The 24,351-nt window shown below is 44.7% G+C and overlaps 1 protein-coding gene across 1 annotated transcript in view; it reads left to right on the top strand.

Moving 5' to 3' along the window:
* Positions 1-224: 224 nt before the first annotated feature.
* Positions 225-24,351, top strand: part of CHD7 (chromodomain helicase DNA binding protein 7) — a 187,448-nt gene continuing 163,321 nt past the window's right edge. Inside the window, exon 1 of the mRNA XM_040626012.1 lies at positions 225-536. The gene's annotated coding sequence lies outside the window, so the exon portion shown is untranslated. The remainder of the gene's footprint in view (positions 537-24,351) is intronic.

A 24,351-nucleotide genomic window follows, 5' to 3' on the forward strand; every position in this document is an offset into this window, starting at 1 on the left:
CGCGCCGCCCCTTTTCTCTCGGCCTCTCCCTCGGCCTCCGCCACCCCGGCCGAATTCTTGCATAAATTATGCCAGGCGCGCCTGACGTCAGGTGGCGGCGCGCGGCGCGGAGGGAGCTGCCGGCGGAGGCGCGGCTCCGGCGGCCGCGGCCTCGGGCGCGCGCGGCGTGCCAGGCTCGCGCGCAGGCGCTGGCGTGCTGGGGCCGCGGCGGCGGCGGCGGCGGCGGCGGCACGGCAGGCGGTGGCGGCAACGGCGGCGGCGGCGCGGGGGTTGAGCCGTGGTAGTGCGGACGCGCTCGTGCTCGGGAACTATCGGATTAAACTTGAATCGAGTGAAATTACACAAAGGAGCGCCGCTGAGGAGGCGGCCCTGGGACCGGAGACCCTGAAACTCGCCAGAGCCCCGTTCGCCCCCGGCCAACTCCGCGCCCGTGGATTAGCCTCTTGGCCGCGGCCGCCGAGCCAACTCCGGAGCCCGTTCTGCGTTTTGTTTTCCCCTCGGCACAGGGCAGCGGAGGAGCCCTACCGACCGACCCGGTGAGCGCGAGAGTTCGCCGGGCGCCTCCGGGAGGGGCGGCGGCAGGAAATCGCTCCGGGCCGGGGCCGGGGCCGCGCGAGGAGTTGGGAGCGAGGAGTTGGGCGTGTGCGGGGCGAGGGGCGAGGGCGGGCGGGGGCCGGGGCCGGCGCAGGAGCGCAGCGCCGCCCGTGCCGTGTCGCCGGCGTCGCCGCCCGCGGGGCCCGAACCCGCGCCCCGAGCGCCGCCCGGCGCCCCAACTTTTGCCTGCGTCCGCGGGGTCGGCGGCGGCGGGGGCGCGCGGTCCGGCCGAGGGTCACTTCCTCGCATGTAAATGGCTTTTTGTTGTGCTGCCGGTGTGGGGGGGGGGACGGGGGACAGGAGGGAGCGTGTCTGCGCGCGGGGGAGCGCGAGCGCGTTTCCTCCCGCCGGCGCCGAGCACGAGTTGCCGGCTCCATTCGAAAGAAAAAGGAAGGAGGAAAAGTTGGGCTCCAACTCAAGTGCGAGTGGGCGATGGGCGCGCGGGCGCGGGGCGGCTGAGCGGCGGCGGCGGCGGCTCGGGGACGGCGGCGACCCCCGCCTCCCGCCCCCGCCCCCCGCTCCGGACCGACCACGCCGCGCTCGCCGGGAGCGGCGGCCGCACCGGCGCGAACAAAGTGCGTCCCTCCTGGCGCGGCGGCGCCGGCCCGCGCGGGGACGGCCACCGAGTGAGGTGGGTCGGCGGCGGGGAAAGTGCGCGGGGCGCCGCGTGGGGCGGGGGCGGCGCGAACACGCGGCGCTGGGGGCGTCCGGACCCCAACCCGTGCCGGTCTCGGGCGCGGAGTTGCGAGCCCGGAGCCGGGGGCTCTCGGGGCTCCCCGGCGGCTCCCAAGTGCGCGAGGAGGAGAAGAAAGGGAGCGGGGCCGGGGCGAGCGCGGGGAGGCGCGGCGAGGAGGGGACCCCACCTTGCCGAGCTGGCCGGGCCGGCGGCGGCGACTGCATAATAGCGACTTTAACCCCCTGAGGCAACTCGGTTCCCCCCACCCCCGACCCCGCCGGGGGTCAGCGCTGCGGGGGGGGGCGTCACCAGGTGGCCCCCGAGGTGGCTCGGGTGCGCTCTGCCCCCGCAGAGATCCGCGGTTCGGAGCGTGAACGGCCGAGGTGGCTGGAGGCCAAGCGGTCAGCGGGGAGAGGAAGGAGGGCGGCGGGGGACGCGTTGTTTGTTTGGTTCGCACCAGGGACTGGGCTCACCGGGGGTGCGGGGGCGCGGGCACCCGGTGGGCTGCGGTGCGGCCGCGTCCGCGCGGGGCGAGCGCGGCCCGGGGGGGTGGGGAAGGCGGCGGATCCCGGGCGGGGGGTGGGGGGGGTCGGGAGGCTCCGGGGAAGGAGCCGCCGGCCCCGAGCAGCCATCATTACCGAGCCGCCTTTCTCCGGATGGCTCTGCCTCGAGGAGCCCCGCGCCGTGGGAGCGCACCCCAAACTCCCGGCCAGCCGCCCGCTTTGTGAGCGCCCCCGTAGAGCGGGCGGCGCGGGGAGTGCTCCTGCTATGGGTCGGACGGTTTTCCCGGAGGTCACTTTTAGAGACTGTTCACGCCTCGATTTTAAACTAGTTTTTTCCCCCCTCTTCTGAACAGACAATGGACAAAAGAAAAGTAGCAACCCACATGGAGAGTTTCCTTTTGAATTGCTAGAATTAGATACACTATCCAGCTCTCCACTCGCTAAGTATACTTTTTAGTTTCCCATTGTATATTATCTAGCAATCGATTTAAATAACTTATCTTGAAATATGTCCATCCTCTGGGCTCCATTTCTGGGGTATGTTGAATATTTTAATTTATTTTTAAAGGATTTATGTGAAGGCCCTGATTTTTATTTTCTAAAAATATTAATTTAAGCCGTCTTTGCAACGGGCCATACCTTTCAAAGAGGTTGAGTGTATTTCCCCCCCAATTCTCTCCCAATAACGAGAGGGGGGAGTACTCACTATACGTAATAATCAAATAGGAAAAAAAATAGTTCTCTTTATTTCCTCACAGATCCATTCTAACGATGACAAACAAATCTTAGTGACTACGACCTTAACAGCATGGGAACCTGATTTATCCCAGTTATAATTCTATTTAGGTTGTAGTAATGTGTGAGTACTGGGTAATTCTTATTTCAGAAATAACTTGAGCAGTGATTTTATGAAGTTGAATCCGTCTCCCAGCCCCCAGAGTACATCTGTCGCGGAGTGTTTTTGTCTTGCTGTTGCACAACAGAAGCCCTCCAGTCTTTACCCTAAAATGGCAGCTTTCATTTGACTGGGGCCCATTCATTGACAATGATAATAAAGAGGCTGAAAGCTAGATGCTTGGGGCACGGAGCAGTACTCGGTTTGCCTTTCTAGGTGATAGTAAGTAGGAGACATTTTATGTCTTCCAGATTTGCTCACAAAAAGTTTATTTTCCCTGGAAAAATCTGTGCTGTAGAAAAAAGTTACAAAGTAAACAGAATTTGGAAATGGATAGGGACTTGCAGTAAATTTTAGGAACCAAATTTTCTTATTTTGCCACTAGTGGGAATATGGCATTCTCCCCTTTTTGATGACCTGATAAAGGGAGTAGTGGATTTTTGTGAGGCTTGTAACAGGTGAATTTCCTCACCATGACGCTTAAGAATTATTTTCCAGCGCTATGTATTTTATAATTTATATTCTCTTGAAACGTTCTATTTTTTTTTTCTCCCTCTGTGCAAGCCAGTACATTGAAGCCTGAGGAATTCTAGTCTAGGTTTTTCAAGATTCACATGAATTTTTAGGTAAGAAATGAATAAGAATAATATCGACTGGAATGGGAATTCCAAACTCCCATACTATATTGGTTTAATCAATAGGTGTATTTTTAAGTTAATTTAAAAAATTACTTCCTTTTCTACGTCTTGACGTGGAAGTCAGGATAGAAGAGTGATACAGATTCTGTATCATACGTAATGGTGATGGTTTAAAAACTCAAACATTATTTTCCTCTTTTGAGGAAAAGATAATACCTTTTCCCCCAAGTTTAAAATATGAGAAGTGAAGTTTAAAATGCATCTGGTAACTTAGTTTTAAAATAGGACTTTCACAGATTCAGCTGCACTTGGTTTAGTTTTTAATCAGTGAGACTTATAGGACTATTTCCCAAACTTTTTTTCATAAGAATCTTTTTTTTAATTGAATTAAAATGAATATCATGAGGAGTACATTTATAATAACATATTAAAGAAACATTACAACTTTTTTTCTTATACAAACACAGTCAATAATATAAAATTTGTAGTATGGTTTTTAAGCAATTAGGTCAAAAGAAAAAGAGTGTTTTCATCTGTGAGAGAGTACAATTTGAGTGCTTCCATGCACGAGCTGTGTGACCCATAAGAGCAATCTAAGCGCCAAGTGTAGGGTAGTTATTTCAGACCGAGGCTTACAACATTTTATTCCCTGTGCTTAAGAGAGTTTGCTTGCGGTAAAGTCACCATCCATTTATTTACTCTTGTTTCAGTGATCATTGGTAAGCCTTTCAGTGTGTAAATGCCAAATAGGAAGCGGTGCTTTCCCTCAGAGAGTTTACTGTCTAGTGGGAGAGAGAGTTCTCTGGGTGACCAAATACTCAAGTTTTAACTTTTAAGGTTAACTTTGGAAGTAGTTATCTTTCATCCTTTATTATCCATATATGGCCTTTCAGATTTGATAGCAGACACCAGGGCCACTTTATAAACATCTATAAATAAGGCATTGCAAGAATAAAAATGCTTAGTCAGGGCTGAGTAAAGTATGTGACTACAAAAAAAATGGCCCTTAAAGCTTCAGCTTTGTAATAAAGGGATTTACTTTCAGTATTCAGATGGTTTCTAGATGTAAACAAACAAGCACTTAAGTAGATATAGGTCACATAGCTAAATTCACTAAAAAAAGAAAGATGGCGAAGGAACATTTTGGATGATGTTGAGATGATGTCAGGAACACATTGGCCCTGTATGACTCTTTCATTGTCTTGTCCATTCGTGTGGACATGTTTGTGTATTTTTTTTAAAAAAGCTATTCTTTTTTATGTCACTAGGAGTTCAGAGTTTAGTGTTATATCTTACCAGGTTTCTAAAGCGATTATAGATTTATTTGGGTGACAAAATTTTCCTTTTTTTCCTAGGAAACTTCATTATTTTGCATTACTTCTTAAAAAAAAAAACCCTTTGATATTCAAAGCTGATGAATGATGTTAAACTATAAAAGAAATTGGGAGCAAATGATCACTTAATTTTTCTACAAAAAATAAAAAGATGTCATGTTGTATTTCAGGTTGGTTTGCAATTATGGCAGGCAGAAGTCCATAGCTGATTATGGGGGTAGTTAGGAGCTAGGAAGGTAATTAAAAATGCTACTGCTGCTCTTTTATATTTTACTTTTATCAATATATTAAAATTCTTAAATGAAACCACACCTTTGTGATAAAAATAATGAATAGAAGTAGGAAATCATCATATCATCAAATAAAAATTTATCTTACAATCATTAGTGAATCTTTGGGTATTTAGAGAATGAGGACCTTAGAGAGCTAGTCTAACTTTCTCATTTTACAGATTAAGAAACTAAAGCCCAGAGAGATTAATTAAATGAGCTGCCTCTGGCTGGTCACCCAGTATTGCAGAGCTGTCTTGGTCATGGTTGTCTTCTTGGTGCCTAGCTTGGTGCTGGTGTAGGGGAGGTACTGGGTTTGTTTTTGTTGGAAGACTGAGCTGGTCGTGGAAGTCTAGACCTCCCTCTTAGGTTCTGACCAAAAGTACCTTTGGCTTAAGAATTTAGCACAGCTCTTAAAGGTGTTCTTAAGCCAATAATAATTTATTTGTACTGTGTAATGGTTTGGAGGGTTTTTGTTTTTTGTTTTGTAAAAAACTATGATTATCCATCTAGAAAAATGCAGAGATAATTATTCCAAGATTTGATTACTGTTTTCATTTTAGAAGCTTGTATTCATTATCATAACTAGATTTCTGTACCTTTTAACTAATGTTAGGTGACTGAAAACATGATTGTTTTCTCAGTGAAATATTTTTAGCGGGTTCTGTTAAAAAATAATGTAGAATAGTAATATAGAAGCATAACTTGGTAGTAAAAGGCTGATTGGTCCTTGGGCTTGTTTGCTTCTGCCAGAGTAGAATCGGTGACACTTTCCTTAGTGGCCCTTTTAGCCCCTGAAGTGCTGTAGGTGTCAGGCTAGGCTCTAGCAGCAGATGACCCTGGACTACAATCAGTTTTCCTGGTTTGTCTTTTTTCTTGTATTTATTGGGTACCTGTCACCTGAAAGGTGCTGTGTTGGAAATACAGTGGTGCCATAAGAAGACATGGTGGACCCACACAAAACATAAATAAAGCAACTGCAGTGTCCTAGGTGCTACGCAGTGGTATTGGGAGGAATGAGAGTGACTTGGGGGTCCATCTGACTGTATGGGGTGTCAGCCCTTAGGAAGTGGCTGTAGCACTGCCATCTAAATGATGCTAGAAGAGGAGGGTGGCATTAGCTAACCTAGAGGGAGGTAGTGTGTTTGAGGTCTACGGAGAGCAGCTACAGGAGACTCAAGAGACAGGAGAGGCCAGCTTGGGTGGAGCCTATGGAATACGGAATTTGGGAGTTGAAAAGAAGTTGCAGAGCCACTGATGAGTGTTCAGCAGTGTTTGACATGAACAGATTTATTTTCTGAAGAAGATGGGATTGCTGGGTGGGGCGGAAGAGGTAGAATAGGTTAGGGACAGCATCCAGCCTGCTGGTTGTTGTGGTCCATTTGATGGGGAAATAATAGTGGTTTGGACAAATTGGTGGCTGTGGAAATGGAGAAAAATGGCCTGGTGTGAAAAATACTTAGGAGGTTTGGTGACTAGGACTTGAAGATAGATTTGCTCTCAGGGAGAAAAAGGTGTCAGGGAATGTAGGTTTCTGGCATATACACTGCTTGGCTAGCTGACTGTGTTGCCCTTCACTGAGGCAGGGAGCAACTCATGAGGACCAGATTTGAGAAGGGTGTTTCTCAGCTCTTGTAACATGTCGCTGAGGTAGCAGATAGTGACCATGATGCCGTTGCTCCGCTTTCTTCCCCTTGCTAGTGGCAATCCAAAACTTTCCCCAAATCATCTGCTAGGTTCCTCAAAAGATGGTGTATGGTGAGTCCACCAAGGGGTGCTGGTGAAGGTCAGTGAAATGGGGCGGGGGGAGAAGAAACCTTTGTTATTTGCCTAATATAGGTCACTTTGTTACTGGCCTGAGATGTAGCACTTTTTTTTTTTTTTTTTTATTTTATTTATTTGACAGAGAGAGACAGCCAGCAAGAGAGGGAACATAAGCAGGGGGAGTGGGAGAGGAAGAAGCAGTCTCCCAGCGGAGGAGCCCGATGTGGGGCTCGATCCCAGAACTCTGGGATCACGCCCTGAGCTGAAGGCAGACGCTTAACGACTGAGCCACCCAGGCGCCCCTGAGATGTAGCACTTTGTATGAGTTTGCTCATCATAGACTGAGAATGGGTGTGGTAGAAATGAATACGATACTTAAATCGTTGTGGAGAAAATGCCATCCTAGGTCAGAATCCTTACCTGTTTTTTAGAGGAGGATGTATAACTTTCCTATGTAAATTATCTTAAAAGCCACTTTGTTCAGTTATTATAAAAAGTGGATTATACAGCACGGTTGGTAGCAAATGAGAGATGCTAACTGATAAATCCAGAAAAGCTTCTAGTGAGATAGATTACGAAAATCCTGAACATTTATCTTGAAATGGTTTTTGAAGGAAGTGTTTGTATTTTTGTGTTTGTTAGTTTATGTAGGTAATGATATAACCCACTTATTTTTGTTATAAATCTGACTTTGATCTTGGTGTGCATAAAGATATCCTTCCCGGGAATCCTTGCCTTTGGGTAGGGGTCTGTGTCAAAGGCACTTTCACTGACATTGTTTGTCATAGGCTTCTCTGGTGGCCACTGTGACGTGGTCAAGTCTCCTTGAGTTCTTCCTCTCCCCTTCAGAATAGGCAAGGTTCTGTGGCTTTACAAGGCAGATTCAGGGACGCAGATTGACTGTAGGGACATGCTTCATGTGACGGTTTTACCTCTAGCTGTTCCAAGCGATGATCTGGAGTTTAAAAACTCGATGGGGCGCCTGGGTAGCGCAGTCGTTAAAGCGTCTGCCTTCGGCTCAGGGCGTGATCCTGGCGTTGCGGGATCGAGTCCCGCATCAGGCTCCTCCGCTATGAGCCTGCTTCTTCCTCTCCCACTCCCCCTGCTGTGTTCCCTCTCTCGCTGGCTGTCTCTCTGTCACATAAATAAATAAAATCTTAAAAAAAAACAACAAAACTCGAGTAGTGTGTTTCCCGTGGTGGCGTAGTAGAGCAGCTGGGCACGCTCACTCTACCTTCCGACAGACTGTTGTCACCTGCTCTGCGGCAGTTTACTTGTTGCACTATTTCTTCAAGTCGGCAGTTTTAAGTTTTCAAAAACTTCTTAAGGTATATTTTTTTGTTTGGTCTCATCAACAGTGTATTCTTATAGTTTAAGAAATCATTGCCTTCTCAGAGGTGTAGACACTAAATGGAAAGCTGCATGCAGGTTCCTGTGATGTGGGTTTTAGTGGAAGAATAAAGAGGATGTTTATTTGTCCTGCTCCCTCCCACCTCCACTCTGCAACGCCAGTGAGATAGCAGGTTTGAGTTTTCCACCATGTATCTCATATATGGGGCGCGGGGCGGGGCACGTCAGGCAAAGAGCCACTGTCAGCATGGGGACAGTTGGGACCTGGATTGCCACATTGAGACTTTGTGGAGGGAAAGGCAGGGAATTAGACACCTGTGTTAGCTTTGACGTGTTATATACTCTCCCTGGTATCCACCACTTAAAACGGAGATTTTTACTTTGTAGTTGCAGTAGGTCTGATAAAGGATATGTGATACCTCAGTAATTAATTTTTTCCCCTAGTCCTGTGGTAAGTTGGGGGACTACTTTAATCTTTTAAAGAGTCCACTTTGTTCTCTTTTTATTGTTCTGTAATATACCCATAACAGAATCTGTTGATATTTAAAACATAATTAGTAGGTGTACTATTATTTAAACACACCTAAAAACTATCACCTTTAACTTGATACTAAGAGGCAAATAGTGAGAAAGTCCCTTATAGAATTATTAGCATGCTTTAGTTTCCAAGGCAGTTCCTGCCATTGCACTAAGTGAATAATAAAATCAATTTGCACAGGTGTACAATCAAAAATATGCCTTGGTTGGTGATGTATTTTAATGTGTATGGGTCTAGAAATTACTTTATTTATGGACAAGACTAACATATTGAAACTGTTAAGCCTACATCCTCAAGGTGAACTTTTTTGAAACCTCTCTATTGCAGTATTTTATATTCTTATATACTTGACCTTGTTTGTGCCTGGAATTTTGCTTTGGCCAATTGCAGGTGTATTGATCTTGTCAGAAAAATCATGCAGACTCATCTTGAGAATTTAAAAATCTTGATTAAATTAAGAAACTTTATTTTTTCTATTAGGTGTGTGTTGGGGCAATCGGCTAAAATGGTGTAGAAATAGCAAAACAGCATTGCAAATAACAGTAATAACCATAGCTACTAACCAGCAGTTAGTTATGGAGCATTTCTGGTCAAGTAGGCATTATGTTAAGTGTTTTAACGGGTTGTTTCATTTACCTATCAGAACCTAGGAAATAAGTAGAGTTACCATCTCCATTTATAAATGAGGAGACGTCGGTTGAGGGGTTAAATTGCCTAGGGACTTACAGTGCTAGCAAGTGATGGAGGAGGAATTTGAATCCAGATTGGCCAGTGTCCAGAATGTGCATGTCTAACCATCTTGTGTCCTTGACCAGCTCTGAGACCATCATTTCTGTCTTAGTAGACAGAGGTCTGTTAAAAATACTGGGAACACCCTGTCATCCTATATCATACCCTGTTAGTGTATCCAGTCAGTCCAGGTTATTTCTGTCCACACTTCCTCTGTTTGTGCCTACTGTATTTTTAATTTAAGAAGTCCCCATAGCCCTGAATTATGACTAGAAAGAATAAGTGGCCTGCAGTAGTGATCGACTATACCATTTTCACTTTTCCTGGGGAGTAGACATAAAATTATATGTGTCCTTGTCCAGATGTTGTTTGGCTAACTTCTTGTTGGTTACTGAGAGGCAGTTGAGATATTCCAGCTACTAAAAATGACAAATTTGAGGGACTAGTTCTTCCTTTCAAGCTATAAGATACCCATCTGCAGCCTGAATGGTGACTTTCTTGCTAGCAAACCAGTCATTCCTTCTTTTCGCCAAACTTAGACTTCTCCCAGAATGCTGGATAATGTGATCCTAGACAGTGGTGTGGGCATATGCGATCAGTTCTGGAATATTAGAACTTCCCAGTTCAGACTGGAGAATACTACAGAGTGTTCTCACGCTCTCACAGGTCTTCAAGTCGCTGAACATTTGATTCATTCCTGTCCTTTCCAAATTCTCTTTATTGCTTAAGGAAGAAAACAAGATGGGATCTAAAATGAAAGAAGATTTGGGGCCAGGGTTTGGAGTAGCCACAAAAGAGTGGGAGGGTTCCGTTCCCCTGGAAGGGTAAGGCTCTGGGATAGTTTCCTTGGAATTCCACTGCTATCCAGACTGGCATGACAATGGAAGAGATGGAGTGTAGACAACTTTTATTTTATTCCATTTTATTTTCACTTAAAAGTAACTTTAAGGGCAAAGTAAAATGGTCGGGCAAAATGTAAACAGTTGATAAATATGGATGTATGGGAGTTCCTCGTACTGTTCTTGCATCTTTATTGCAAGTTTGGGAAATTGTATCAAAATCAAAGTTTCTTAAGTAACAGTGACTGACTCTAAGGGCTTGATCTCAGTAGCTAACACAGAGCATGGATTTTTTTTGTGAGTTCACGTTTGCTAAACTCCTTATTTACATGAACTGTTTTCACTGAATTTTGAAGTAGGATTAATCAGAATGCTGAGGTAGAGGGGCACCTGTGTGGCTCAGTCTTGCGTTTGCCATCAGCTTGGGTCAGGATCCCGGAGTCCTGGGATAGGGCCCTGATGCGCCCTGCTCGACAGACAGAGAGTCTGCTCCCTCTGCCCCTCTCCCGCTTGTGCTCGCGCTCTCTCTCTCTTTCTCCCCCCATGTCGAATAAATAAACAAAATCTTAAAACAACAAAAAATGCTGAGGTAGGAACAATACGTGCCATTTATAGGCGAGGGAATGGAGTTTTAGAGATTGTGTAATAAATTTGCCCCAAATCACAGCTGTTAAAGGTGGATTTGGGATGCAAATGAGGACAGGCTCATTTAGTAGCCTGTGGCATTAACCTCTCTGCAGGAGTCGATGGTCCCATCAACAAACGGATTTAGGCCTTAGAAGGGAGAAGGGTAGGATGAGCTTATCGAGGTCTTATATACCTGTGCTTGGGAGGGGGACCTCCTGGAAAGAAAGTGAGAGGCAGAAAGGTGTCTATTAATGGATTATAATCAGTGAAGTTTCTTTTCTTCAGATGTTGTATCATATTAATTGCAAATGCTTTCAGCCTTAAAGACACATGTTCATTGCAAGACTTCCTGGTGTCCCAGCCCTATTTTTGTTTACCAGTCCAAGACCTAGCCAACGTCAGAGTATTCAGCTTGCTAGAGAATTGGCATTCCCGAACGTTCCTTCCTAGTGTTTATCCAAGATGTAATTCACTTAACATCTTTTCCTCATTACACAGGACTTGAGTTGCCCAGGCAGGATGCTACTTAGGCTCGCAGTCACTTGTCCTTCATAGACGCATTAACTTGGGGGAATATGCGTCCTCCTTGTAAACTGCTTCTGCTAACACACAAGACAGCAGGCCATCTTCTCCAACCATACAATGCATGGTTTAGATCAGTATAAAATTCAAATGTATAAATCAGTAGACTTGTATGTTATGGGGTGGATGTGTGTTCCTTTTCCAGAGGATTAAAAAAAGAAAAGAAAAGAAAGAAAGAAAAGGCCCTAAATGCTGATACTACTTTGCCTCATAGAAATATTCTGTGGCGATATGTTTCTACATTTTCTTCATGTTTATAGGTTCCCCCCCCGCCCCGCCCTTTACAACCGAAGAAACTGTTGACTAGCTTGAATACAGTGAGCTTCTAGTTGAAATTTAAATTTTGCCATTTTTTGGTGCGATAAAATTTTAATTTTAAGTCTTGATTGTGTTAAGTTTCAGAGCTGGTTTGTCACCAGAATTAGCATTTTAAGTTTTCCGTTTCCCCCCTCATTAAAAAACAAAAATAAACATCTGGCCTGGTGTTATAAGGAACTTTGTGGCTAGTATGGGCTGCTGAGAGCCATTCCATTTAGCTGCTGGGGTGCAGCAGGATAAGGACGCGTCTGTCTTACGTGCTGTCAGATACAGTTGTACGAACACGGTGTGGTAACATAGTCGGGTGCTTTCCCCACACGGGTGAGCCCACTGGTGGGAAATCTGCTGTAACTGGATTGCTGGCTGGCAAGTGTGTGTCATGGTGCTGTTGGACTGTCTCTGTGTGGGGTGCAAAAGGCAATGTGCTGTCCAGGGAGCTGCACAGGAACCCAGGTTTTTGCGAGCAGAATGGTTGATGTTGGGACCGGCTGTCATCTTCTACAGCTCAGGCTTTTCAGAACCTCGGGAAATGCCCACGTCATTGGGGTTTACCTTGATGGGTCACTGCTGCAATAATAATGGCAATAATAACAATAATGTCTTCTCTTGGCAGACCTGAAAAATGACTGATCATTACCTTTGCCTTCTCTAAGAATGACTGCTTGGGCCAGCTGTTGGCTCTAGGAAGAGATTGACTTGTTTCACCTTCTAGGCTAGAGGTGAGAAAATGGGTCAGTGATTCAAATGATTCGAAGCACTACAGCATTAATTCCTATCCCTGTGAAATTTACTTGTGTTTTTCTTGCTCTCCCAATGTTCTCCTTTGTGAAAGCAACTCCACCTTTCCCTTTTCTCACTGTTTTGAAGCAGTTGCATAGAAAATGATCATCCATCATTCTTAGGACAGAAAAGTAGCTTTTTAAACAATGTTTTTATCTCCTCCTTCTTTCCACCTTCCACCTCACCAGGATTCAGAAGGTCTATGAGGTTGCTTTGCAGAAATAACGCTTCCGTTGGTCTTTAAGTAAGAGTGGAGTGGTGAGCTGGGCTGAGCTAGCTTTTTCATCTGTTTTCTTCAAGGGACCCATGAAACGAGTCCATTTAGGTGATTTTCAGGATTTTATGTAGTTGTTTTAAAAGTTGACATGGTAAGATTAGAGTAACTAATGAAATAGATATTCGTCATGCTTTAGAATTGGCAGAGTCATCCGGGGTTCATGCTAAAAACACAGATTTCTCCACGCCCATCCTACTGATTGGGAATCTCTGTGGGCCATCCAAAATCTGACTTTTTATCTTGGTGTCTCTGATGTACTCTAAAAAACCACACATTTAGGCAAATGTGGTAGTTACACAGTGGGTATACCTGGGAAATATAAAACAATTTAGAAAAAAGGAAACCCAACTCAATATATTCTTACAATATTTTTTGCAGCATTGTAAGTTATTGTCTTACATGCAAATGAGCGAGATGTAGCTGCTATTTGGTGTGCTGATTAATAGAGAAGGCGAAGATGGGTTAAGAGTTTAAAAGCATGGTCCACTTTAAAGGTGGTGTCAAAAAGGGATGGAGAATGGCTTGTTCCGTATTTTTTACATTCGATTTTCCTTCCTGCCACGGAAGAATTAAACTTTGTTTTGTGTGTCGTTCTGGTTTACGTGGTAGGGGTATGACCAACAAGTAGGCTAACGTGCAGCAGTAAGTACTATTTTGGGTCGAGTATCATTTGCAAGGACATGTGCTGACTTTAAAATGAGCATGCTCTCTACGCAATTTGGCGCGTGGGTTAGTGCTGTCGTTGAGCACTTGCTAGCATAATACTCCCTAGGAGACTCCATGCTCCTGTTGAGAGGGCGAAAGACAGCATCTACATGGAGGCTTTTTCTCAACCGTCCTCCCTTCCTCTCTGGTTTAGCACTCACAGACAGCTCCGTCCTCTCGATGCCGGTCTCCCTGGACCCTGGCACAGAGGCTCCATCTGGGGCCTTGCCTCCGGTGTTCCCACAGTTCCTCCCTGCTCTCCTTCCTGCTCCCTGCGGACAGCCTACACTCAGGGTTTCTGTCTTGGTCTGCTCTTGAGCCTAGTTCAGGCCCACAGCCTCAGTTCTTGTTTCCGTGTGATGAACTCCTAAATCTGTATTTTTGTTTCCAGTATCTCTCCCATACTTCTATCCTCAGTGTCCCCAAACTGTCTAAAACCTAAGTCTTCCTAACACCTCCTTCTTCCTGCCAAGGCATAACAAAAGCCCGAAACTCCAAACCCACTTCTTCCTCTCGAATTTCGGCTCCCGTTCTCAAGCCTGCACTGACGTGGGCAGTCCCTGGCCCCTGGATCCTGGCCGCCGGTGCTGTGTTGCAGGCTCCTTCTCTTCAGAGGGTGCCCCATGCCTGTGTCCTGGCATCCTCGCTTCTTCCACTACGTTGCACTCTCCCTGACGCCCGCTTGGCTATTAGAGCGTGGTCCGGGCCTGCTGGGCCATTGCCGTCATTGTTAGTTGCACTGGAGGCGAGCAGGGCAGTAACCAGTGTTTAGGGGAGCCCTCCCCTCCTTCCTGTCCTTTCGCATCTTCCTTCTGTGCCTGGGCTGCCGCCGCCTGCATCCCACCACCCGGACTGGGCCTTTAGAAGGAGTCGGCTGTGGGGCGCGGCTTCCTGCGATGCGTGGGCCCTCCCTCCAGCTCTGCTCCCCGTGGGGCAGCCTCCACGACAGAGGCTGCTGCGTGCGGCTGGGCCTGACAGGTTGACTGTTGAGGCTCGGTCTCAGGCAGTGCGAGGTTGCCCTGTGCCTGAGGCCCTGCTGGCCTTCTCAGTGGCAGGTAGCACCCCTTGCTTGGCTGTCTCCCAGGTGGTTCAGAACGTGGGTGGGGAAGGGGCGGGGAGACTTATTCCGGCCTCCTCAAACCCCATCATCACGGTCCTGGCATTTGACCCGAACGTGGTTTTCCACGGTGGCGTCGTTTGGATTAGGTTCGTAAGATGCGCTGTGGGTTCATCGAGTGTGTTTGTGGGCTAGCACAATGATGTCCATGTTCTAAGACCGTGTTGGAGGGAAACTGTTAAATTAGCTCCTGAAATCCTTTCCGGAGGGAACTGCTGGCTGAATTGGGCGTGACCTAAGTAACTACTGGAGTGGGTGGTGGTAGCATGCGGAACCATTTGGTGACCCTGAAATTGAGGCAGATGCCTGACTTCCCAGCTCGCTGTGAGTACATCAGGCTTTTTAGCAATGGGGTTACAGAAAACTGGACCTGTCCGAATCCTGTTAGAGTGAGCTTTTGCATAAAGGGCTGTCCGTACCCATGTCAGTTCTAGGAAGGACTTTAATGAATGCAAAGACATGGCCAGTAACGGCAGGGAAAAATTCAATAATGTTTTCAGATTTACATCTCTAAGGAGAAAATGGCAATTTCTGTGTGAGGTTTATAATACAGTCTTTTTGGTTTTTGGCAATCTGGATGTGCCTGGTGAAAGCTGTTACTTCATTAACTCCTTTCAAAGGTAATAGAATTATGAGTATCCAAATCTTTAGAATATGTTTGCTGCCTTTTTAGTATGACTTTGATGTTTGTGAAGGTGTGCCCATGTAAAATTATAAGTTTCATGGGAGGTACTAAAATTGTTATCCACAGCTAGGAACTGTGTTAATCCACATGTGACAATGTGGAACAGGATAGCACAGTGTGTAATTAAGTGCTAAAAAGGTGTGATGCTGTCAGTCTAGGAGCAACTGGAAGCAGCCAGTGTAGGGCTTGGTAATGGAGAAAGGAATCAGGAGGTCTGACTTGCCCTGTCTTTTGGTAGGTTGAAGTAGCTGAGAAATAATATGAACAAAAGCATGGAGACACCGTCTGCCAAGGGTCCGGGCAGGGAGCAGACGGCTAGCCCAGAGCAACCTGCAGGGAACTTTCATTCCCAGTGCCCTCCTCAGGGGAATAGGAACTGGGAGAGAATGACACAGCCGCTGCGGTGCACCTGTCCCCTCCTCCTCTCCGCCCCTGGGTCAGTCCAGCGTGGCTGAGCAAGGCCATCTGGCTCAGGGAGGAACAGAGTTGGCCAGGAAGAAAGGAGCAGGGTTGGGATAGACAAGGAGGGTGTGGGCTATGGTGAAATTGGAAGTTCAGAGTGTTAGATCCTGACTTCCATTATGTGATGGAATGGAGTTGAAAGGTTAGTTTAGCAACATGTGATGGATTGCAGTTGAAGAGGGACTAGGGGCAAAAAGTCAGAGCAGTTGGAGTTGGCCAGGCAGTAGTGGTGAGACCCTGAGTACGGGGAAGGCGAAGAGGAGAGGTTGAGACTGGGCCAGAAGGGGAGGATGGGGTGGGAGCTGGTCACTCCAAGGGGCCTGGTGTGGGGCTGAGAATGGCTTCGATGAGAACTCAGGTTTGACATTCTGAACTTAGACTGAAAAATAGAAAACATTTGAGGAGGGTAAGATGTATAAAAAGAAAAAACAATCACGTTAGAAAGGCTCCAAAGTAAAGCGACTTAACTGACAGAGGTTGTGCAACTTGCGGGTCAAGAAACAGCAAAATACTAAACCGTTTTTGTTCGTTTGGTGTTTTAAATAAAAGGATCTTATAAAGATGATTTTGGAACTATTTTCACATGTAGCTTGACTTTATTTTTGTAAATGTCATTTACAGCATGGCACTGTCAGAATAACATGACAGCATCTTATAGAACATTAACACTATTTCAGAGTCAAAACAGCACAACGGCAGTTTGATCAGGAGTCTCTAAGAAGACTGTACAGTTACTACTAACTGAAGTTCACCAGTTTACTCCAGTTCAACTTTCTTTTAAATGTATGTGTTCCGGCAGTAGGCAGAACAGTCTCATGTTTTATACTTCATCTACTCTGTATGTGTGTGGATCTGTTAAAAAGACGCATCAGCATTTTCTGTGAGAAAATACAGCAGAGAAACCATTGCAGCCCAATGGAAAAGCGGTAAAGGATATCAGTAGGTAATGCATAGAAGGAAATTTAATTGCCAGCAAACATGAACATTTTCATATTGTGGAATAATAAAAGAAGTTCAAATTAAAATGAGATACTTCTTTCTTCCTTGTCAAATTAGTAAAAATTAAAAAAATATTCTTGATGCTGCCAGAATATTGGTGAAACTTGCATACTCAGTGCTGTCTGAAGTTCAATAAACGCAAATATTTTGGAATGAAACTGGAGATTATATGTCTCAAGACATTTATAAATAGCCATTGAAGTATCAGCCATGTATCCTAAGGAAAAATCTGAAATGCAATCAGCTATTACGAATAAGAAGTTGCAGCATTTTTTCTGAGTGAAAAATTGCAAATGGTTAAATTTGTGTTATAGTCATATGTTAGAATATTATGCAAGCATTACAAATCATGGTTTTTAAAAAATATAAAGCTTGTAAGAGTAGGGTACAAAATAATATTAACCGTGGTCACAATTTTATACAAATTATAGGCATATGAAAAGACTAGGGGAAAATACCTCAATTTAAAAAAATGAGTGGTTTCAGGGATTGGCAGTTTCACTTAGTTAAAAGCTCTGATTCCTGAGTGAAATAGATCTGGTTTGAATCTCTAACAGCTTATTGGCTGTGTGACTTTTGGACAAGTAACTTATTAGCTCTTTGACCATAGGCAAGTTTTGATTTAATTTGCCTAAAACTCAGCTTCTTTCTTTCTTTCTTTCTTTCTTTCTTTCTTTCTTTCTTTCTTTCTTTCTTTCTTTTTTTTTTTTTAAAGATTTTATTTATTTATTTGACAGAGAGACAGCCAGTGAGAGAGGGAACACAAGCAGGGGGAGTGGGAGAGGAGGAAGCAGGGTCCCAGCGGAGCAGGGAGCCCAATGCGGGGCTCGATCCCAGGATCCTGGGATCACGCCCTGAGCTGAAGGCAGAGGCTTAACGACTGAGCCACCCAGGCACCCCCAAGACTCAGTTTCTTGAGCTGTAAGAAGGAGTTGATGATAGTGCTTATCTCCTGAGCTTATTTAGATGAATGTAACAGTGCATTTAAAATACTTCACACAGTGCTTCTTGTATCGTTAGCACTCAGTAAATGTTAGTTATTTGGATTGCAGGTGGTTTTTATTTTAATCTTTTTATTTTTTAAATTTTGAACTGAAAGGTATTTTTACAATCAGGAAAAACACTAACCACCACCAAGAAGCTGTCTGGTACCTTATAGGGAAGGATGGTCTGACAATTTTTCAGTGTTTTGTGGTATGGCCAGGAAAATGTTCTGAAAAAAATAATCTTAGCTGGTTATGTTTTTGAAACAGATACTCCCAACTTTTTCCTCTCGGGGTTTTTCTTTTTTCTAGATCACTTAGCAATAATTGGCTTATTTTTTTTTTTTTATCCCAAAGAAATTTTGTTCTGCAGTAAGTTAAATTTAAAGGCCTCCCCCTACACTTTTTAAGTTTTCTGAAGTCAAAGGAAACAAGAATCTTTTTTTTCCCCTCGAAAACAAGAATCATCTTTAAAAACATTTCTGTAGATGAGATCTGAATTTGGTTAATATTAACTGCACATTTAGCACTCAAATTTCAGACATATTTAGTGCGAGCTTCTGTACGTCTCACCTAATTGTTTAAATATGTGAGCATGATTTTGATATTTGGGAGGTGGAGGAGAAAGCCCTTGAGGTTTTTGAGCTTGAGTTAAAAGGCTTATTGTGTCTTGGAGCAAGTTGATGTAAGCTAGTAGGAAGACTTTAGCATCTGGAACTCTTTCACCTTGGAATTGTGTCTTTCTCGTAGAAGAAACACATTTGGGCTGCATGCAGCCTAGAGAAACAGGCTCTGTTTTCTTCACAGGAGGGTAACAGCTTTGCACTTAGAATAAAATAGCTTCAAAGCTTTTGTCTCCTTGAAGTTATGTTACATTGCATTTATCTCACACATTCTTTATTATATCTTCTATGGCAAACAGAGGAGGGTAAGAAAAGGAAGAATGGAGACAAGTTGTTAACATCATCCCCTAAGTTAATTATGAGTAACGAGTTGATGGTAATATAAAACTTAAAAACCATAGAATCCAGAATATAAGCAATTGCATTCTATTATCATATTTCATCAAATCTGAGACGGTATCAGTTGTAAGGCCTATTTGTGATATATTGAAATGTGGAGGAAAAAAAGTATGTCTTGGAATTGATGAAATACGGTGATTAAAAAAATCAAGAAACCTTCAGTTTGCAGTTACTTGTACGTTTCAGTTTTGTTTACTGAACAAAAAGGAAATTCACCTGAATGCATCTGAAATTGGAACCTAAGCCTCTAATCTTGAGCAGAAAGATTTCACAGTTAAATGTCACTTTAATCACACCTGGTGCCATCTCTAACCCACCTTGCTTCGTGTGTTGTGTGCACGTAGAGTACAGCAGAGATGCACTCATGAATCATGTATTTCAGCACGACCCTGCCTGGCTCCTGGACCGAACAGAAGCAGACAATGGAAAACTTTCTGTAGTGTTAATCTGCCAGACTGCTGTCCACACATTGGGTACCATAACACAGTGTCACCGAGACTAGTCCACAAGACTGATGCCAACATCAATTAAAACTCATAGGAAAACAAGAAATGTACTGTTAATCACGAAAAACCTGACTTGACAAACAATCAGCTATTTGAGTATAGATTCTGAGCTGCTTACTAGGCTAGTGCCCGCATTTTTACATATGCAAAAGTAGTAAAACGAATGGTTCTTGTTTATGAAGAAGTTTAAAATCTCACTACTCTGTGATAAAATGAAAGGAAGGACCCCCTTTAATATTTTTGTGTCTAGGATAATTTGAGAGGATTTTGCATCAGATAGTGTGAGGCTAGTATGTGAAGAATTCAAGTCAGGTAGACTTCTCCAGACCCAAATGTGGACCTATTACAGGGACATCAGAGCTTCCTCCTCCACCAGCCATAAGACAGAAAACTGCAGATAAAATGGTAGCAGTTTAAAGATTCTGTAAATGGGGACGCCTGGGTGGCTGAGTCTGTTAAGCTGCTGCCGTTGGCTCAGCTCATGATCCCAGGGTCCTGGGATCGAGTTCCGCATTCGGCTCCTTGCTGGGCGGGGAGCCTGCTTCTCCTTCTCCCTCTGCCTGCTGCTCCCCCTGCTTGTGCTTGCGCGTACTTTCTCTCTCTGACAAATAAATAAAATCTTAAAAAAAAAAAAAAGATTCCCTAAATGTACAGTTAGAGATCGGAAAGGTCACATGGCATAAAGGTTAAAGCCAAGAGCTCAGGAATCAGATGACCTGAGTTTAAAACCTAATTCCAACACTTAGCTACCTTTAGGACCTTGAGCAAGTTAATTAACCTCTCTGCTTCAGTTTCCTCACTTGTAAAATGGGGTTCATAATAGTCCCTTCTTTAGTGCCTTGCACATACTAGGCATTCATTAAAAGGAGCAGTTACTAATACTGTTATGGCTTGCTGTGTTTCTTTGTAAAGAGAAGATGAAAGTGAGGGGTGTAAAGATTTCAGAGCTCCGGTATCTATTTGCATGACAAGGTTTCCAATAAAGATGGTAGTTAACGGCATTCTTGGGATCACGGTGAGCATGAACGCAACTAGAGAACAGTTAGTTATTAGTATCTTTAAAAGAAAGCGTTGAAAGTATGCCTGTAGCAGTTAACCTTTAGAACATTTTGCTAGTAATATCTTGGTCAGGGTTTTCTGGACTTCTCCCTGCATTATGTGGTTAAAAAAGGGGTGGTTTTAAGATGGCCATGTGGATTTAGGTTGTAGCCAGGTTTTGGTAGGAGCTACGCTTTGTACAATATGACAGGGGCTTCTCTGTTTTATCCCATAGATTCCTATATCTTAAGTGATATAACCAAGTATTTTAATGTCACCAAAAAATTATGTGACCATCAAGAACTGAGATGATTTCAAAATTGCCAAGTACCAATATTTTAGCCTTGTTTTTAGTTTTGTAAAGTCAGCCAGGACTGTGGGATGGGGGCTATTTTATTACATGCTATCTTTTTTTCCTTTTTTTTAAAAAAGCCTCAGATGGCCTCTTCTGCATAGTCGGCCCTGTGTCTCCCCTTATTCCTATGGAACATGTCACAGCCCCTCTGTTTCCTTCCTATGAGCCTTCTCTACTGGGGTGGGGAAGGCATAGGAAACTAGAGTTAAGAAATGGGGCAAGACTTTAAGGAGCTTACAGTTGAATTAACTTTCATCTCCTCTTCAACCTCATGCTCCGCTGACTTCCAGCATCACCTGTCACATTCCACCCTCTCAGCTGCATCATGGGTTAGGTCAAGTGTTTTTTTGTTTTTTTGTTTTTTTTTGTTGTTGTTGTTGTTGTTTTCCTTCCCTTCTTGTTTGTTGTTGTTTCATAGCTAGAGATTGTTTCTATGGAAATATTTTAGATTCTAAACAGTCGAATTTCAGAAGATCATCAGGGATAAAACTAAATACTGAATTGATACTTGGTGATTGCTTGCCTTAGGCTCTTTCCAGCCATACTGGCAGTTTTTCACCTTCACGGATTAGGTATAGGACATTTCTAAAAGCTTATTACTATCTTAGAGTAAGTGTAACAGCCAGTGGCTCTCCTGGTGTAGGTGCACGCTATCTCACAGGTCTTTTTCTTAGTTGCTGTGCTGAGACTGGATGCTGACCTGATGAAAGCCAAGGTTCCATATATATCTCTCTCAACCCAAACTAGATGAAGATAGCACTAAACCCAAAGGAATCAGGACCACAGAATTAGGAATTGACAGTGTTTGGGCTAAGATGAGATGATGGCACAACAAGTGACTAAATAGTTGTAGAAATTTAAAAATACTGCCAGCTTCGGTGCTGGCTGGGGAGCCATTGAGACCCATCAAAAGGTCTGTGAATATGAGGAGTTTTCAGATGCCCTAGCTGCGGTCGCTAGCCATCGGAGGCAGTATAACCTAACAGTTAAGAGCGTGGGTTCTGGAGCCGGAACCTGGTTGTAATTTAGATGGCACACTCTACCATGTGACCTTGGGAAAGCTACTGAAATCCTCCAGGCTCAGTTTCTGAAGCGAGACCAGTGCCTGGTGTGCGCCCCCTGAGCGGAACCACGGGCACAATGACGACGGGCCACAGACCTGCAGCTCCAGCAAGTTTGTCATGGACTCAGAAGGTGAAACTTTCCAGAAATGGAGGGCTGGTTTCACAGATGAGAACAATATGTTCATCGAATTTTGCGCTGAGTGAGGTTTGTGAGTGACGTGTATTTGGGCTAGAAAATAATCTGATGGAAAGTGAGCACACGTATGTAGCAGACGTAGACTTGAGGTGATTCAGGATCTCTCACGTGCTAGGAACAGACACGTAGCTGCAACTTGCCCAGATCAGCAGACGAGCTAACTGACCCAGGAGTCGCGGTTAACACGTCTCTCCGAGCGGCAGCGATGGCTTCGTCACCGTGTCTGTGGGACCGCTGGTGTCCGGTGCCCAGGAGGGCGTGCAGACCTGAGTACTCCATCCAGTCCTCGGGGCAGGGCAGTCATGGTGGATGGGACGCGGCTCCGAGAGCCAGTCCCCTCAGTCACATGGGTCCGTTAACCTGGAGAAAGGCGTATGGTCTGTGTGTGTTTGAGGACTCCACCTTTTACGGTTCCAGATAAGCACCCCCCCTTAAGGTGAAGTGGGCCCTTTTTCCTCCTCCTGTTTTGTGCATGATTACATTTGGGCATTTGCTTGGGAACAGACGGACTTCCTAGTTATGAGGGGGAGGGTGCTTCTTACCCCAAGATGATAGGGCAGCTGTGCCGCGCATGCAGTCATTACGGTATGGACGGTTTCATCGTATTGTAGTTCCTTCTGCGGTGTAGCTGTCTATACAGCATAATGGGAGTATTTCTTAATACGGTTCTGTCTTGGAAAAACTTTTTGGCAGAGAATTAAAAGTTTTAAAGAATGAATTTTTTTTGGAAAACTGGGTTTGGGTGAGAAGGAAACTCTGCTCATTTGAAAAGTATTTGCTTCAGCGACAGCTCCAGATGAACTTAGGGGGTATTTTTAACCTTCCTGGGGACGTTTAAAAGCAAGCTCTCCCTGCTCTTTGTGGAGGGAGGCACCCATCACCACTGTGGCTTGTTTGATTTCTCTGTAAAGGATGTTTACCTTGCTGTAGGGTTGTTTTCTGCCTCTTGTGCAAATCCTGAAGCCTCTGGTGTAGATCTGCTCGGTCAGTGTGGAGCGAGGACCTGTGCTGTCTCTCCTGTAGTGCTGGTTTTGGAGGCAGGACAAGATAAAGAAAAACCAGCTCCTCTGCTCACTAGTTTTGTGTTTTGGAGAATTACTTAATTGCTTTGATTTCATTTTCTTCATCTACAAAATAGAGAGTAGAGGGAGATAATACTTGAGGGGTATTTGCAAGGATTATTTGGGGGTGCGTGGGTGTGTGTGCTGTGTAAAGCACCCAGCACAATGCTTGGTTTATAGTGAGCACTTACTAAATGTTAGTACCTCCCCGCCTTGCTTTAATGGTAATTTTCCAAGTGTGGTGTATAATTGGGGAAATACAGGATTTTCTTCTTACAAATATTACACTTGTTTTAGCTGAGGTATCCCTCCTGATTTCTACGTCGGTAAATACAGTTATTGTGTCTGTATCACATCTCGCCTCGTGCAGCGCTTATTTAGGTTTCTTCCTCAACTTAACTGTCCATTCCAACTTCAGAGAACAACTGGAATCGATTTAGTCCTCTAAGTAAAGCTTTTTATGTTAAGACCTCCTAGCAGTAAGCTCCTGAGAAGGTGGAGACTGTGGTTTTCGTTGTAAACTTAAAAACAAAATCTTTTATACTAATCCTTTTCCTACGCAAGCATTTCCTATGCAAGCATTTCAGTTGCTGGTGAGAGGGATATAAAAGTGACAAGGAATTAGCCTATAGTCTGAGATACTAGAGTCTCCTAGTGAATCTCAGTCATTTGTTCACTTGGCCATGCCGTGTGGGAGGGACTGCTCAAGGGAGGTGTGAAAAAACTGGGGCCATCAGTGCAACCATCTTCCACAGTGAATGTGCATAATCTTAATTCTTACATAAAATACCTTTGGCTAGTTGACCAGTGATAGTGCTGAAATGGAGGGACTAGGGGAGGATGTGTTAGAATCTCATTGCTTTCTCTTCTTCTCATTGGTCAAGGTAGGGAAACACAAGAAAACAAAACAAGAGAAGAAGGCAATTGTATTTTCATTTTCCCCATTATAGTATTTAAGTCTTAGAAGCTGTTTTAGGTTAATTCTTAAAATCCTATTTGGTTTCAACTCTACCAGTGGAAATTATGGTCTTCACCCTAACCTCCCCCCTTCCCCATAAGGAAGAAGATAGATTCCTAATGCTGCAGTAATTGGAACCACTGCTTCAGCTCTCATCATAACATTAATATTACATCCCTGTGTTTGAGTGTAACCTGAACACCATGTTGTTCCACCCTTCCTGGAAGGGCTGTCCCATCAACAGCCCTGCTGTCCTGGTGCCTGCCATCTTGGACAGCTTCTTCAGATTTCAGTGTCCCAAACCACTCTCCTTCGCTGCATTCACCCAGTTATTGAGTCTGATCTGTTCTTCTGCCTCATCCCTGAAACAGCTTATGACTCCTTTCTGTATCAGACTTCATTCTGCCAAATTTAGTCTTGGTTTAAGCATGTCTTAGTTCCCAGAGCTACAATGTCAAGTGTTCACTGACTCTTTGATGAGACGGAC

The sequence above is a fragment of the Ursus maritimus genome, unplaced genomic scaffold, assembly GCF_017311325.1.
Source record: "Ursus maritimus isolate PB19 unplaced genomic scaffold, ASM1731132v1 scaffold_9, whole genome shotgun sequence".
Lineage (NCBI taxonomy): Eukaryota > Metazoa > Chordata > Mammalia > Carnivora > Ursidae > Ursus > Ursus maritimus.